At 51.7% G+C, this 15140-nt stretch overlaps 1 long non-coding RNA gene across 1 annotated transcript in view; it reads left to right on the forward strand.

Annotated features, from left to right (window-relative positions):
* LOC113923627 overlaps nt 1–14281 on the forward strand; it is a 43587-nt gene extending 29306 nt beyond the window's left edge. Inside the window, exons 2-3 of the long non-coding RNA XR_003520385.2 lie at nt 13424–13761; nt 14190–14281. This is a non-coding gene — a long non-coding RNA (uncharacterized LOC113923627). The remainder of the gene's footprint in view (nt 1–13423; nt 13762–14189) is intronic.
* The last annotated feature ends 859 nt before the right edge of the window (nt 14282–15140 follow it).

Genomic DNA, 15140 nt, shown 5'->3' on the forward strand with positions numbered 1-15140 from the left:
GACCTTGGCTCTCCCAGAGAAGCAAACGTGGACCCTGCATGTTCCAGGTGTAAAAGCGACCCCCTACCCTGGGCTCGTGCCACACTGAAGGCTCTAAAAGCCAGGGTCGGAGCAGGGGAGACGGGCTCATCCTTTCTGTATGTCCCCCCAGGTGCCCCAGCGTTCCTGGACCCTTCGTAGACGTGACCGGCCAAACTGTACATTTTAAACTTCTTTTTTTTTTAGCAGCGGACTTTTAAGGCAATTTTGAGTGAAAGCAAATATATTGCGTTGGGCTGGTGAGAGGAGAGGAGGCCCCGCCGAGGCTCCAGTTTCCAGTGTCTTCAAGGCGAGACTCTGCTGCGCCCTCCCTCTGCCCCCCCCATCTGCCCTGTCTGCATAAGAAGTGTTTGAAACCACTGCTTGATAATATTCTTGAATCTACATCTATTTTCAGCTTATGCTCGGTTCTTAGCATTAAAATAAACCCTAGCACCTCATTACACACTGTATGAAGCAGAACCTCCTTTCATTTTTAAAACTGTCTCCTTCAAGCTCCAAAGGGTGCTTTCTAGTTGGCACAGGAATCTGCAGGCTTTCTTGGGAGAAGTGCATGTTTGGGAGCCGGCTGTCCTGGGTTTCATCCCTGGTCCTGGGCTAACGAATGACTACTTCCCCTCTGTGTTCATCCTTTCACTGGGGTATGTCACCTGTCCAGATCCTTTACGACGGTTGGATATGTTGATTAGTGACCCTGTCTTGCTTGCTGCACCTGCTTGCTCAATCTTCTCTCTTTATAAGCTGGATTTTAGTAAACACAGAAGGAATGAATGCTCTTTGCTTATTTGGGACTGTGCTGACCTTATAAAGTTGGTTCTTTTTCTTTTATCTTTTTCTTTCTTTCCTTTTTCTTTTCTTTCTTTCTTTCTTCTTTTTTTTTTTTTTCTTGGTATCTCTGAAAGCTAGTCGTGGCACTGATCATTCCAGTAAGCGGTGACTCGGTCAGCTTGAACATGGGGCCTTTAGACCCTGTTGGATGGGGTCTCACATGGGCAGTCACAGGAGCTTTTAACCACAAGGCCCTACCCACGCCCCAGAGCCCCCTCCTCATATGTTTCTACTCCGAGCAGAGCCCTGCGATGTCACCTATCACCCCTACTTGCCAGGACTTCTCTCTGCAGGTTACCACCCCCCCCATCTTGGTCCCCGACCTAAGGACTCCAAGTCCCTGATAGGTCCTGGACCACTGATTTGAGGCCTTTCTGTTCCCTTTGATTCAGTCTTTGGCAGAGCCCCAGAAACAGGAGTCCTTGATGGCACCTGGCCCTTTCTAGTCACCGACAAGGGAAACCTGAGAAACCATTCTCAGAAATGGAACTAAATTGTCAGTGAATCTGTCCCCATCTGGAGAAGAGAGGAAGATTTGGGATGGCAACAAAGGCTCCTTTGATTTCTGTTAATTAACTACTTTGGACTCAGGGGTCTGAAGTGGCTTTCGTTTGACACACAAAGAATCCGGGGCAAGGATGACACCCACGCTCAGGGTGTCTGCACTGGAAAGGGCTCCGTGTATTTACCTGTAGGGCAATTCAATTAAAAATAAAGAAAGGGGTAAATCTATGAGATTAGCTCCAGGAACAATGGCACTGATTGTGGCCGGGTGTAACAATCCCGCCGAAAGCAGATGTTAAACAAATATTTTGATGGCTCCAGCCAGCCCCAGTGTGACTCTCCCGTTTGTCTTTTTCATTATCTCCAGGGGTAGAAATCCTGAGATCTTCGCCAGTAATCCATTTTGGTGATTATTGAAACGATCATGTAGCGAGAACTTGGTTATAAATATCCATATGAAGGGGCACAATTTATGAATGTGGGGACATTCTGGTGTTGCCTACTCACTTTTCCTCATCCCTCCGATCCTTCTGGGAATGTCCTTCCATTACCGGGAGGCTTTCTTGGGCTTTCGTGACAGGCTCAGGAGAAGGAGGGGGCAGGAGAAAACAGGCTGTAGGCTGGGGTCAGGCACAGTATCGATGGGAGGACCCTCGTGGAGGCTCCTGGAGGTTTTCTCCCGAGGGGTCTGGAAGGGAGAGTAGATGGGGACGGCAGTGTGTGAGGAAACATGATGTGAAGGAAAGGGCGAGTTTAGGGAGTGTCGTCCTGGACTATGGGTCTCCTTCACGAGCGTGCGTATCAGGAATGAACGAATATGTGTAGAAACGTGCGAAAGAGTGACAAGCCCTTGCGTATAGGTTGGCTCAAGTGATTATGTTGTTAGGTTGTTATTTTGTTTTCAATGAAGCAAGTATGAAACTTGGAATACTTTTTAAATACTTGAATAGAAATATTCAAGATAGATAGGACCTAATACAACTTTGGAATATGAACAGCATTTCAACCTTCCAACAGGAACAATCACCTGTCCTCGACACACCTCTCCTTTCTCCGTCTGGGCTGGGTGCCGGCCTCGCAAGGTCAAGGGCACCCCTATCTTGTTCATGTTGGGGCTCCATGGCCATGGCCTGGTGCTTCATAGGCCTTCAATATGTATTTGTGGAATGAAGGAAGGGAGGAATCAAAGAAAAGTCAGGTTTTCCGTGGTCCATCCTGTTTCCACCCCACGTCTCTGAAAACAGTTTGGAGCAGCTCAGATCCGAAATCCAGTCTTGCGGGCCAGATGCTCTGGAGACTTCCTGCCCTCTCCTGGGCTTGCCATAGCTCCGGACTATGTCTCCACAAAGCAGTTGGGCTGCATTTATTATAATGTTGGTCGCACTGGGCAAGTAATAAAATTTGAGTGGTAGATACAGAATCATTTCTTTTGAACATTTTTAACTTCACATTTTTCAAATGGCCATCTGGCTTTGTATAGACACAATGAAAGAATTACGACCTTTGGCCAACTTTGCTGAACAAGGCAATAAAATAGAGTTGAAGTATATAGTGCCTTTTGATTTGGGGGGAGGTGGGGATGTCATTATAGCCTGAATTATTCTACTTCATCGAATGGACCCGAGCATTCTACAGAGACTGGAAAAGTCCTTTGGCTCAGTCTGTGAACCTTTGGGGGAGGAAGGGCGGCTGGTCCTGGGAAGGAGTCGTTCGTCTTCTTAAGGATTCCTGAGAAAAGGAATTTCGCAGCTGCTAGGTCGAGTCCCTTAGTTTCCCTGAGACTCGGTCTTCCCCATAAAGCATGGAAATCACATGACCTGATTTGCCTTCTTTAAAACATGGAAATGATGTTACCTGAGTTGCCTTCTTTATGTCACAATTGTGTGGACCGGTTAGAAAAAGGCATCTTAAAAGTACTTCCCAGACTTTGAAGTGCCGTGCAAAAATCTCTCTCATGTTCTATTTGCTTAAAGCGACCCTTCCTCAGAGGCTTGGAAGACATATTATATTTGGACATATGAAAAGATAAATCTTAATATTCGTTGTAAGAGTCAGTAACACAACATTTGTCAGCTACATAATCATTATTTACCTACAATTGCAGATTACTTGGTGAGGATAATGACTTGGGTAATTGCTTTGTTATGGCAAGATATCCACACACTTATAGCCAACCATGTAAATTACAGCTTTTTAATCTCACAATTACAGAGCAGTGGGAAGGCTACCAAAGAGTCTGAGATATAATTGCTAATTGCCAAACAGTGCACTGGGACTTTACTTATTTCCCGTCCTGACAGTTTAACGGTGGGATGCAAAGTGAGCAGGGTCATCTGGGGCATGGTGTGTACGTGTGCAAGGTGAAGACTCAGGCCCAGGCTTCCCACAATTGCATTGTTTCAGTTGGCGTTTAAATAGGACGCTTCCCAACATGAGATGCAAATGTAGAAATTGGAACGCTTGCCTTCCACTCTGCCAAGTGATGACATAAGACGGCAGATACAGTGGCCTGGGAATTACCTCTTGAATTAGTGCCTGCTTCCTCTGAGGTCCTCGGGGAGGGGTCAGCATGGAGGTCACACCCCTGATGAAGAGGATTTAGATCAATACAGGAAAGGGATCGTTGGCTCCCATTCATTCTAGTAAGAATCCATTCAGCTCTTTGTAAGAGGTGCACAGCACTGGAGTGGGGCTCTTTGAGCTTGGATGGCTCTACCATTTTTGAGCCACACGAACGGGAGCCTGTTACTTCTCCCCTCTGGGCTTTAGCTTCCTCATCTGTAAAATGGGAATGACAATAATAGAACCTCTCTCGGGGCTGGTTGTGAGCCAGGTTAAATGAGAGGATGCGGGCTCAGTGCTGAGAGTGGTGCCTGACCTGCAGGGAGAAGGCTGGCTGCCGTTGGCTGGGCACCCATCTGATGTAACCGCACACTGACGCCTTACACACTAATTCCTTACGTCACTGATTCATGGAACGTTGCCCGCCTTAGGGAGTCCTCACGTGTTCCATATGCTGCCAAGTTATGACCATGCACTATCAGCCGAGAGCAGTCCTGCCTCAGGGGCTGGAAGCTGACACTGAGGGTCAGTCGTCTACTTTATGTGAGGGCGCTTTGCATCTGGGCTTTCCTGATGCTCGAGTGACACTCCAGAAATGCTTTACTTTTTAAGGCTAATGAATCAGATCTAGCTTACAGGGTTTTTGGATGAACATTCTCAGTCTTCCAGCTTGGTCTCCATGGGCTCCAACCTGCCTTACTCCAAAATCCTGCTCCCACAAGTGCTTGACTTACCTTGTCCCGCCTTCTTCTTCCACGGAAACCCCCTTTGTTTGTCGGGGTTCATGTGAATCCCAGCCTCCCATAGAGCCATTTTCTCTCCATCCAACCTGCAGATTCATGAGCCATCCGAATACCCACATGGGTAATGTTCACAAGTGTGCTTGCCAGCAACTCAGGGAAACTTGCACAAATAAGACCTTGACCTTGACACTCAGAACTTGACATTTCTCAGCCCTGTTCTGTCTTTCAGAATCTGAGCCCAAAATGATAGCTTTCTTTAGGGAATGCCAGCATGCCTGAATTCACCTATCCCAAAGCCTTGACATGCATGTGTCTTCCTTGTGGCCAGAGAGAAGTTCCAAGAGTCCCACGTCGGAATGGGGAAGGCAGGGGATTTCGGAATTCTTCTCTTAGGAGCGGTCCCGGGAAACTCAAGGGGAGTTGTACTGCAGAGTTGACATTGGCATTAAAATTCAGATTTCTATTTCTCTTAAAACCATAGTCTCAAGAGGTTTTTGATCCATAGAAAAGAGAGCCGTGGACAGCTGGAGGGAAGAAATAAGTGCTTCTGTTAAGAAGACGAATGAGCTGGCTCCAGGTGAAAGCCTTTCCCAGGTAGCAGCTCTGTGTTGGCGTGTCTATCTTGGGAAGTATTTTCTGACCCATTTTCGTGCCCGAGAATAGCAGCTTTCCCACGATCCTGCCCATTCCCAGGTCCGGAGAGCATGAACTGTAGAGGCGCATAGCTTTAGACAAATGGAAGTGGTGCATTCTAAATGCTTGTCCTTTTAGCAGAAATGCATGCCGAATGGCTGCATTACGTTCATCTTTTTAGTGACATCAAAGCCAAGTGCAGAGAAAACGCACTATTAAAAAAGGTCAAAGGGTGTAGGTGCACGATTTTAATACTAGGAGAACAAGCAATTTTCTTTTCTTTTTTTTTTTTTCTGATGTGAAAAAATGAAAGACTCTCTATTCTGGGTAGGGGTCCTGAACTCTCTGCTAAGAGACAGTCACTTTCTAACTAAGCTGGACTTGTAGTTGACTCAGAAGTTCTGTGTGTTGGGGCCTGACACCCTCTGATCTTCTGGTCAGTGTGTCTATTGAGGAGGGTCTGGTGGTAGCAGCTCTAGAAGTGGACCCAGGACCCAGGTCTGAATGCCTGGTCTTCCACTTTTCACACGGCCTTGGGTAAGCTGCTGATATTCTTAGCCTCAGTGTCCACATCTCTGTAATGGGTAGAGTAATAGCTGCCTTGCTGTGACATTATACAGCATGTGTGAAAGCACAGGATAGAGGCTGAAGAAATGTCAGTCTCCTTCTCATCTTCCTCTGTTCTTCCCCATCTGTCCCTCCATCCTTCCCTCCCCCCTCCCTCCATCCTTCCCTCCCCCCTCCCTCCTTCCTTCCCTCCCCCCTCCCTCCTTCCTTCCCTCCCCCTTCCCTCCTTCCTTCCCTCCCCCCTCCCTCCTTCCTTCCCTCCATCCTTCCCTCCCCCCTCCCTCCTTCCTTCCCTCCCCCCTTCCCTCCTTCCTTCCCTCCCCCCTTCCCTCCATCCTTCCCTCCCCCCTTCCCTCCATCCTTCCCTCCCCCCTTCCCTCCATCCTTCCCTCCCCCCTCCCTCCATCCTTCCCTCCCCCCTTCCCTCCATCCTTCCCTCCCCCTTCCCTCCATCCTTCCCTCCCCCTTCCCTCCATCCTTCCCTCCCCCCTTCCCTCCATCCTTCCCTCCCCCCTTCCCTCCATCCTTCCCTCCCCCTTCCCTCCTTCCTTCCCTCCCCCCTTCCCTCCATCCTTCCCTCCCCCCTTCCCTCCATCCTTCCCTCCCCCCTTCCCTCCATCCTTCCCTCCCCCCTTCCCTCCTTCCTTCCCTCCCCCCCTTTCCCTCCTTCCTTCCTTCTTTCCCCTCTTCCTTCCTTCCTTCCTTCCTTCCTTCCTTCCTTCCTTCCTTCCTTCCTCTTTTGGAGTGCTTTTTGGAGTATAGGGGCGTGGAGGGAGAAGTGGGGATTCCTGGAAAATCTGGGGTAAGAAAACTCGAGTGTGTTCTCAGACCTCACCGCACAATGTTGCTCAGGGTGAGGTCTGAGGACACCCTCATCAGAGGCATCTGAGGGGCTTGTGTCACATGCAGGGTTCTGAACCCCGCAGCAGACCTGCCCAATCAGAAGCTCCGAGGTGGGCCCTGGGAATCTGGGTGTTAACAAGCACTGGGTATACCCCGCACTGCTGAGGGCCTGCAGATGGCCGTCGCCCTCCCTTTTCCTGACAGAGCCCTGTTTTGTTCAGGTGTCCACCCTTCCTTGACAAAACTCGAGGGGCAAATCCTGGTTTGTCTGAACAGACCCAGAAGCCCCCGGTCCTCCTGCCAGTGACGGGTTTAGTGGAAGGCAGGGGGCTCCGTGCTGACCACAGAAATGCACAAGGATTGATGCTGGGGGCTGCTGGGCAGATTTCCTTGTTCTTTGAAAAACTCCTCTCTTCTTCCACTAGGTGCTGTGGTTTGTGTGTGATGCCTGGAACCAGGGTGGCTGTCTTGCAACCCAGGGACCAGCCAAGGGCAAAGCTGAGAGTGTCCTCACTGATGTATCGGGCAGGTGGGCCACTAGTGGCCATTTAAAATATTGAGACATAATTAATAGAACATCACATTTACTGTATTAAATATATTATATATTAATTAATTAAATATATTATATAATAATATTAAATATATGATAATATATAATAGAGTGACTTTTCTTTTTGCTTCACTGTGTTCACAATGTTGGGCAACCATCACCACTAATTCCGGAACATTCCTATCAGCCTGAAGAGACACCAGTACCTACCACCAGTCACTCCCAATTCTCCCCTTTCCCCAGCTCCTGGCAACTTCTAACCTACCTCTGTCTCTGTGGATTTGCCTATTCTGGACCTTTCACAGAAATGGAATCATTCAGTATGTGGTCTGCCAGGACCACCTTCTTTCCCGTGGCGTAATGTTTCCAAGGTTCATCCACACTCTAGCGTGGGTTAGCACTCTGTTCTGTTCCACGGGCGAACAATATTCTGCCATACAGACATCCTCCATTTTGTTCATCCATTTGTAAGTTGAGGGGCATTTGGGCTGTTCTCGCTCTTTGGCTGCTACGAATAATGCTGCTGTGAACATTTGTGTACAACTTCTGTGAGGAAGTACGTTTTCAAATCTCTTGGGGATATACATCAAGTGGTTCTTATCTTCCTAAAATCTAGGTAATATGGCAGAAAGCTCAGAGGTCGACTCTGGAGTTTGACCACCTGGGCACAATTCCTGGTGCTAGCGCTTACTAGTGAGGGGACATTGGGCAAGTGACAGGACATCCCGGGCTTCAGTCCTTCTGTCAGATGCTGCTGGCAACTGTCTCGTCTCCACAGGATTGCAGTGAGGACTCAACGAATTAATCCGGTAATATGCCTTAGAACTCTATGTGGCACATAATTTGTGCCCAGAAAATGCTAGCTGTTGTCACTTTTTTATAAAGATTTTTATTTTACTTATTTGAGAGAGAGAGAGTGAGGGAGAGAAGACGAGCCAGGGGAGAAGCAGAGGGAGAAGCAGATCCCCCCTCCCCCACCGAGCAGGGAGCCCAACATGGGGCTCCAGGATCATGACCCGAGCCGCAGGCAGACGCCCAACCGACCGAGCCCCACAGGTGCCCCAGCTGTTGTCATTAATGTTATAGCCACACACCAGAAGGAACTCACTGGAGATTTTTCCACTGAATTTATTCTTACCTGTCTCTGGGGAGCGGGGTGAGATAGATATCTGTCTTTGAAAACACCGTCATCACCTCCATCAGCCCTCCTGATGATCCAGGCAGAGTGCACACTGGCCGCACTGGTCAAAACAACCCAAAGAGTGGCCCAACAAGAGTGGCCAGTGGTACCACCTTCTGTTTCCTCCCCTTGTTGGTAATTATTGAAAATACCGGCTTTGTCTTTTGGTACAAGACACAAGCCCACTCTGCTTCCCTGTTCTGTGTCTACAATTCTTGCACGGTTTTGATTCTTCTTTGGTCATTACCTTTTATCAGAGTGCACATTTCCCTGGGCTCTTTGCTCCGTACCTCTACACATCTTTTTAGCTTCTCGTGTTCAAAGGTCAGCATTTTAGTCAGACTAGTAATGGCCTGCTTCTCCCACCCCACCCCAGTTCCAGCCAGCAGGAAGGCTGGTCTGCCCTTAATACCATGCCTTCGTCACGGCTTCGAGTGAGAAATATGAGACAAGATATGGCCTTGGGAGAGGTCTGCGGTCCTCCATTTCGAGCATTCCCCGAATGTCATAATTAATGTGTTATAATTAATAACTAGCACTGCCCAGCCTGAGCTGAAATTCACAACCTGGTCCCAGGGGGCACATGCATCTTGGTAGAGCTACAGTTCCTGGGCCCGTGGCTCAGACTCTTTTAGTGTTACGGGGTGCCTCCTTGCCAGGCCTGGAACCCCGAGGCAGGTCGAGGATTTGATTCAGCCGCCCTGGGGCTCTGGGCCTGAGAGGCCTCCTATCCCGAACTGACCATTGCAAACATCCCGCTCTGGGAGACCCGATGGCACCCCAACCAAAGGACCCCAGATCTCAGTGTCCAGCGCTGGGCCCATATCTGTGAGTTTCTCTTGGCCACGCGGGATGGTAGCTAAGCAGCCAGGCCCTGGAATCAGAGGGTGCAGATGCAGCTCCTGCCCCTTCCTCTAGCTGTGTGATCTCGGGCCAACTCCTTCCCTCTCTGAGCCTCAGTGACGTCATCTGCAAAAGGGAAGAGAAGACAACATCCACCTTACCCCGTCATTTTGCACATCACACAGGATGACATGAAGTGCTCTGCAGAGTCTCTGGGGGTGAATTCTCACCAAAGATTAGCCGCTGTCACCATCACCTTGGTCACACTCAGCCTGACCTCGCTGTGTTCTCTTCCCTCCTTGTCCCTCACCACACTCAGAGAAACCCCGTGCTACTCTGAGCACCCACGGGCCTCCCACACCCCTGTTCACACCGCGTGTAGCCCTCGAGGCCCCTCCTGCCCCAAAGACCTGGCCTCGGGGCGGCTCTGTCTGTGGACGTTTCCTTCCGACCCCTCCCCCCATCAGATAAGTGCTTCCCAGCCCACTGTGCCCCCGTGGCTCCCCTGGCTGTCTCTGCTGTCCGGGGGTGTCAAACGGAGGCCTGGCATCAAGCCCCTACCCCGAGGGCTGAGGCCTGGACTGACGGGCCAAGTCCCAGCCCCTACCCTTGCTCCAGGCCGAGCCGCTTGGCCAGTGTCTGTTTGGTGTATTGGCGGGGCGGGGCCTGGAGATGCCACAAAGCCCCCACCTCTGATTCATGAAAAGGAAAAAGACAGAAGCGCTGTTCTGCTGCTCACAAAGCCATTCTAGAAGGTGTTCACCTGGTGGGAATGGAAGTGCACTCGGATTTCTCAGTGGAAACCCCACGAGCTGGTTTTCTAGGTCAAGGAGGAGGGCAGAGGGGCTGGGAGAACAGGCCTGGCTCTGGCTGATGGACAAGGTGGACCAGGGCAGGAGGGGGCAGAAGAGCACTGAAGGGCATGGCCAGGTCTGGGCAAACTTCAGCTAAGGGTCGGACCTTTTGTCGGGGTCAGAGCCCCGGGCTGGCGCTCTGGCTCCACCAGGGCCTCACATTACGAGGCTGATGAGCAGGAACCTGTAGTTCAGCGGGAAAAACAAGCACGGGTCGGCTCGGCTTGCCCCGGCTCCGGAATCCAGCACTCATTACACAGCCGTTTTCACGTCTAGGCCTGGAATGAAATGTTGAGCTGCCGACGGCTTCCTACAAATTCCTCGGTGTTTTGTTTAAGGGGAAGAAATGCATCCAGATCTTACTCCGGGCTCTCCTTGCTCCGTCAGCCACAAAATAAATTAGGTCAAACGTTGTAGATTTAATCTCACTGTGAACTGAAAACATAGTAGCTCTCCTTGCCATCGGAGAATCTGCGAGCGCGCGGTGACCCCCAGGTGAACCGGAGGGGCCGGCAGGTGCAGCTGCAGGGACTCAATGTGACATTCACCGCGCTTCTTTGTGCCCTTCTGAGAACCGCTGGGTAGCGCTTGGAACTGAATACTCCAGGGCTTTCCCTCACCGGCTCACGATGACCCGTGCGAGGCAGAAAAAAAGGAGAATTTGAGAGAGAGGCAAGAAGAGGGAGAGTGGCCACGGGCAAAGGGGGCAGATGCTCCAGGCCTGCGGCGGAGGCCATGGTGGTTCCCATTAAGGGCAGACGCTGCCACAGGAACCACCGGGGTAGAAAGAAGCGATAGAAACAGTGCTTGGTAGACAGACGGCTCTCGGCTTCTCGGCTTCCCGGCAACCCGGAGGCGGCGCCCGGTCCCTGCTGGCCTGATGGGGAGGAGAGGAGAGAGAGCGCCGCTCTGGGCGGTGGGGGTGGCGCCAGCCGGGTGGCCAGAGGCCTGGAGAGTCTGGTGGCTTCGGGCCTGCAACGGGCAGCTGCTCCCTGGGTGGATTCGCTGCAGCCAATGGGAGCCAGCCCCCCGAGCCGCTCTTTCTAGGGAGAAGGCTCCCGGCCCCACCCTGCACAGCCACTCCCTCGCGAGGGACCGTCGGAAGGTGCCCCACTCGGCAGGAGCATCAGCAAGGCCTGGCCCCTGGAAAGGTCGTGGGGGAGTTCAGAGCACAGTTAGCCAACTGATCTACGCGGGGATTTCGTTCTGGCCAGACAAGTCTCCCTCTCCGTGCGAAGGCAGGCAGTGAGAGGTGAAGTCCAGTTTGAATCGCAGGGAAGGCTGGACTCTAGGGGCTCAAGGTTGGGGGCTGCATTGGCTCTCAGATGTGCGGTGGCAGACTTCGGTCCGCAGGAGTCATAGGATTGAGAGAGAAAGGGGTTTGACCCCCTTACAGGTACCTTAGGGAAGGCCTAGAGCCCCCAGAGCCCCTGCTCCTTCTCCCTGGGATGTCCCCATCCACACATGAGTGTCACCTACACCAGCAGCTGGTGCCCAAGGGTGGGTCATGCCTGAAAGTCGCCATCCACAGGAGACCGGGCAGGTGTAGGGAGAAGGGCTGAGGCAGCCCCTCTTAACTGCTTGGTATCTCCAACCACGTAACAACCTATAAAGTCCCCAAGCCTCAGCCTAAAAAGAATCATATTTTTAAGGGATTTTTGCAGAAGGGCCAAGAAAAACCATGTTCTGTAGTCCAGGGTAGAGCCGTCCTCTTGCCGTTTGTAGGAACCCAAAGGGGAGGAGAGGGAGAGGGTCTAGTTCCAGGGCAAGAGGAGACCCCTTGGGGACGAGGGGTGGGAGACAGTCGGGGGCTCATCCACCGAGAGCTTGTGGGCCCACAGTGTGTCCAGTGCCGTGTCAGGCTCGGGGGATTTTGAGGCTGATAGGACCTGCTCTGGCCTTAGCAGGGCTCACGGGCAGGTGGTGGTGTCACTGACCTTGCGGTGTTTTGGGCAAACCCACTGAAGTTCTCCTTCACCGTGAGCCTCCCTCCCAACCAGATGCCAGCAGGGGAGCCTGGGAAGGGTCCATTATCTGCTGCTCTGGGTCACTCGGCACAGAGGCCCATCCACCTCCCCCCCAACCAGGAGCCCTAGGGCAGTCACCTTATGCACAGAGCACTGGCCTGGGAGTCAGGGGCCTGGGTTTGAGCCCCAGTAACCTCCCTAACCCTTTGGCCAAATCCCTTCTCAAGTCTGAGCCCAGTTTCTATCTCTTGGCTGTGGTGTAGAGCCCTTATGGGCACGTGCCCCAACACCTGAGCTAGTCTGAACTCTGTGGCCACTGGGCCCACCCCCAAACCCTGAAGCAGCCCCCAGGGATTAGGCTGTTCTGAACGATGGGGCCAGCCCCAAGCCCAGGAAGGATGGGAGGATCTGAGCCTCCTACACTTGCCTTTTCCACGTCACAAGAGCACTGGGGTGACTTATTTCCCAATGACCTCCCCACTTTCAGATTCAAAATGGGCGTTCCCTGAAAACACCTCCAACCCAGGAACAAAGATGCCACCAAAGTGGGGCAGGGGAGGGACATCCAGAGGGGGTGCTGAGTTATCTTTCTCTCAGGGCCCAGACAAGTCCTTGGCAGGACTGGGCAGCACATCCCAGAGACTCTCTGGGTGAAGAGTGAAGGTCCTGTTGCTCCTGCTCACCTCCAGGATCTCCAAGATCATGCGTTTTCCTGGGCTGGGTTGGGGCTGGAGTGTAGGTGCTGTGAGGGCAACAACCTTGTCTGTCTCACTCACCACTCCTCACATGCCTGGCACATACCCGGTGCTCAGTCAATGTACATTGGCTGACAAAATGACCTGACACTTGCCTCCCTCCGTGAGGTGATGGAGGGATGGAGCAGGTGGTGCTGGTGGGGAGTGGTCTGCTCTCCCTGCCCGCGCAGACAGTGAGGAAGTAGACTTCTCTCCCGTGGCTGGTCACTCATGAGGCAGAGCTCCACCTTGGCCTGGAGATGCCACAAAGCCCCCATCTTCTTTGTTGGGCTTTTCCTCCTGGCTCTGGACACTGAAGGTCCATGCCCCTTTTTCTAGGCATGGCCCCAGCCACAGGGACAGAGTCCCTGTCTAAGCACTCATCAGCTTTCCCTATAGGCAGCTGATTTAAAAGAGATGCCAGGGTCATGTGCGTAGGCTTTCCACAAGGCATTATCCGCATCCTTACCATGCTCACCCCATGCACCCCATGAGTAGTGAAGACCATTAATTTGTGAATACCATGGGTTCCCTGGCCACAGAGAACACCAATGTCAGGGAGGATTTGATCAGTCCCACAGGAGATGTTTGGAAGAATTGCTTTGGAGGCCCAACGAGGGAGAAGAATCACTGGCCAGGAAGCATCCAGAAAGACTTCATGGTACACTGGAGAAGAGCCTCGCAGCACAAGTGGGGCCCAGCAGGTGCAGAGGGAAGGAAGGACATTTCTGGGGAGGGTAGAGCATGAGGACAGGCTGTGTTCATGGAACATCTATTGGTGGACTTGGGTGCAAATGTATCGAGAGATGTTGGCATGCCATGACCGTCTTGATATTGCAGTTCTTGCTCGGTGATGGGCATGAAGCAGGCACAGAAGAACAACATAACACGACACTGCAAAATTATAGCAGGTAAGGATGGAAGGGGGTCTGGGTGCACACTGTGGGCGACTTCAATGCCAGGGTCAGAAGTTGGCCTCTTCTGAATCCTGTGGGTAGTGGAAAGCCCCTGAGATTTCTGAGCCTTTCTGATTTCTGATCAGCATTCCATTTTAGGAAAGTATCAAAAGCGGGTATTCTATCTCTTTGGGTAAATTTGAAATTCACTATGCAGAGAACTTAGTTGAGCTGATTCCATCTGGAATATTGGGCCTTGGTGGGGTTTCCTCTTCAACGATGACTCCTTCAACATCTAGAATTTAGAATGTGTCAAGACATGCCCTCCATCCCCTGCCCTCCGGGGCAGACCTGAGGTTAGGCAGGACTGTGAGGTCTCCTCTAAGGAATGGTGTAGACCAGAGCTCAGGCATTTATTTATTTATTTATTTTTTCCTGTACAGGGCGGATAGTTAATATGTTAAGCTTTATGGGCCCGGCAGTTTCTGTTGTGGCCGCTCAAGCCTGCCATTCCAGATGCAGAGGTACAGGTGAGGGGGGTGGCTGTGTTCCAGTAAAACCGTACAAACAGTGGATTCGGTCCTCGTGTCACAGTTTGCCGACTGCTGGGGTACATGGCTGAAGGATTTGGAGCTCAACCCTCTCTTCAGGCCATGATGCTTCCCTTGTCCTCAGGCGGGGCTGTCATTGGGGATGAAAACCCACCCTTGGTCCGGCTGCCCAGATTCAGAGCCAGGGCTGATGCTGGCTTCTTCCGTCCCCAACCCCAGCGATGGTGTCAAGCCATGCCGACTGACTGAGGAGTGAGATGTAAAGCCGAAACATGCCCAAAGATGTTGGCTTTCAGGGTGTGTTTAAGTGGGCTCCTGAGCTTCTGTACGATGCCCAGCAGCTCCCTGCTCCCACTACTCACCATTTCACAAAGGGCCACTTGCCAGAAATTCCTCCAATGGCCACTGTTGACATTGCTGTCACTCTCTGCGGGTCAGTCCCCACCACTGATGTAACAGACAATTTAAAACAGGCTTAGAAATGCTGTCAACCATCCTTTTGAGCAAAGCCTGCCAGGACCCGATTAAACGGGGCTTGTAGCCGAAGCCGTTCTTCCCTTGATGACACATGGTAAGTGGCAGGTAATCCGCGTCCTAATCTCCTTGCTGCCCCCAGAGGCTTACAGTAACTGATCCTCCTGTGAATGCCACGGAGTCTGATTGAGTTACCTTGAAAGGCCAAGGCTTCTTCCTGCTCCTTTCCTGATGGAATGCGGTCAGATAAAGGCACCTTGAAGTTGGCCACGGTCTCCTGAAATGTTGCTCTGAAGGGAAAATTGGATTTCCCCTAAGCTGTGAGAGGACTTTTTTATTTTCCCTGAAGCATCTCGCCGAATGCAGCCA

The sequence above is a fragment of the Zalophus californianus genome, chromosome 15, assembly GCF_009762305.2.
Source record: "Zalophus californianus isolate mZalCal1 chromosome 15, mZalCal1.pri.v2, whole genome shotgun sequence".
In the NCBI taxonomy this organism is placed as follows: domain Eukaryota; kingdom Metazoa; phylum Chordata; class Mammalia; order Carnivora; family Otariidae; genus Zalophus; species Zalophus californianus.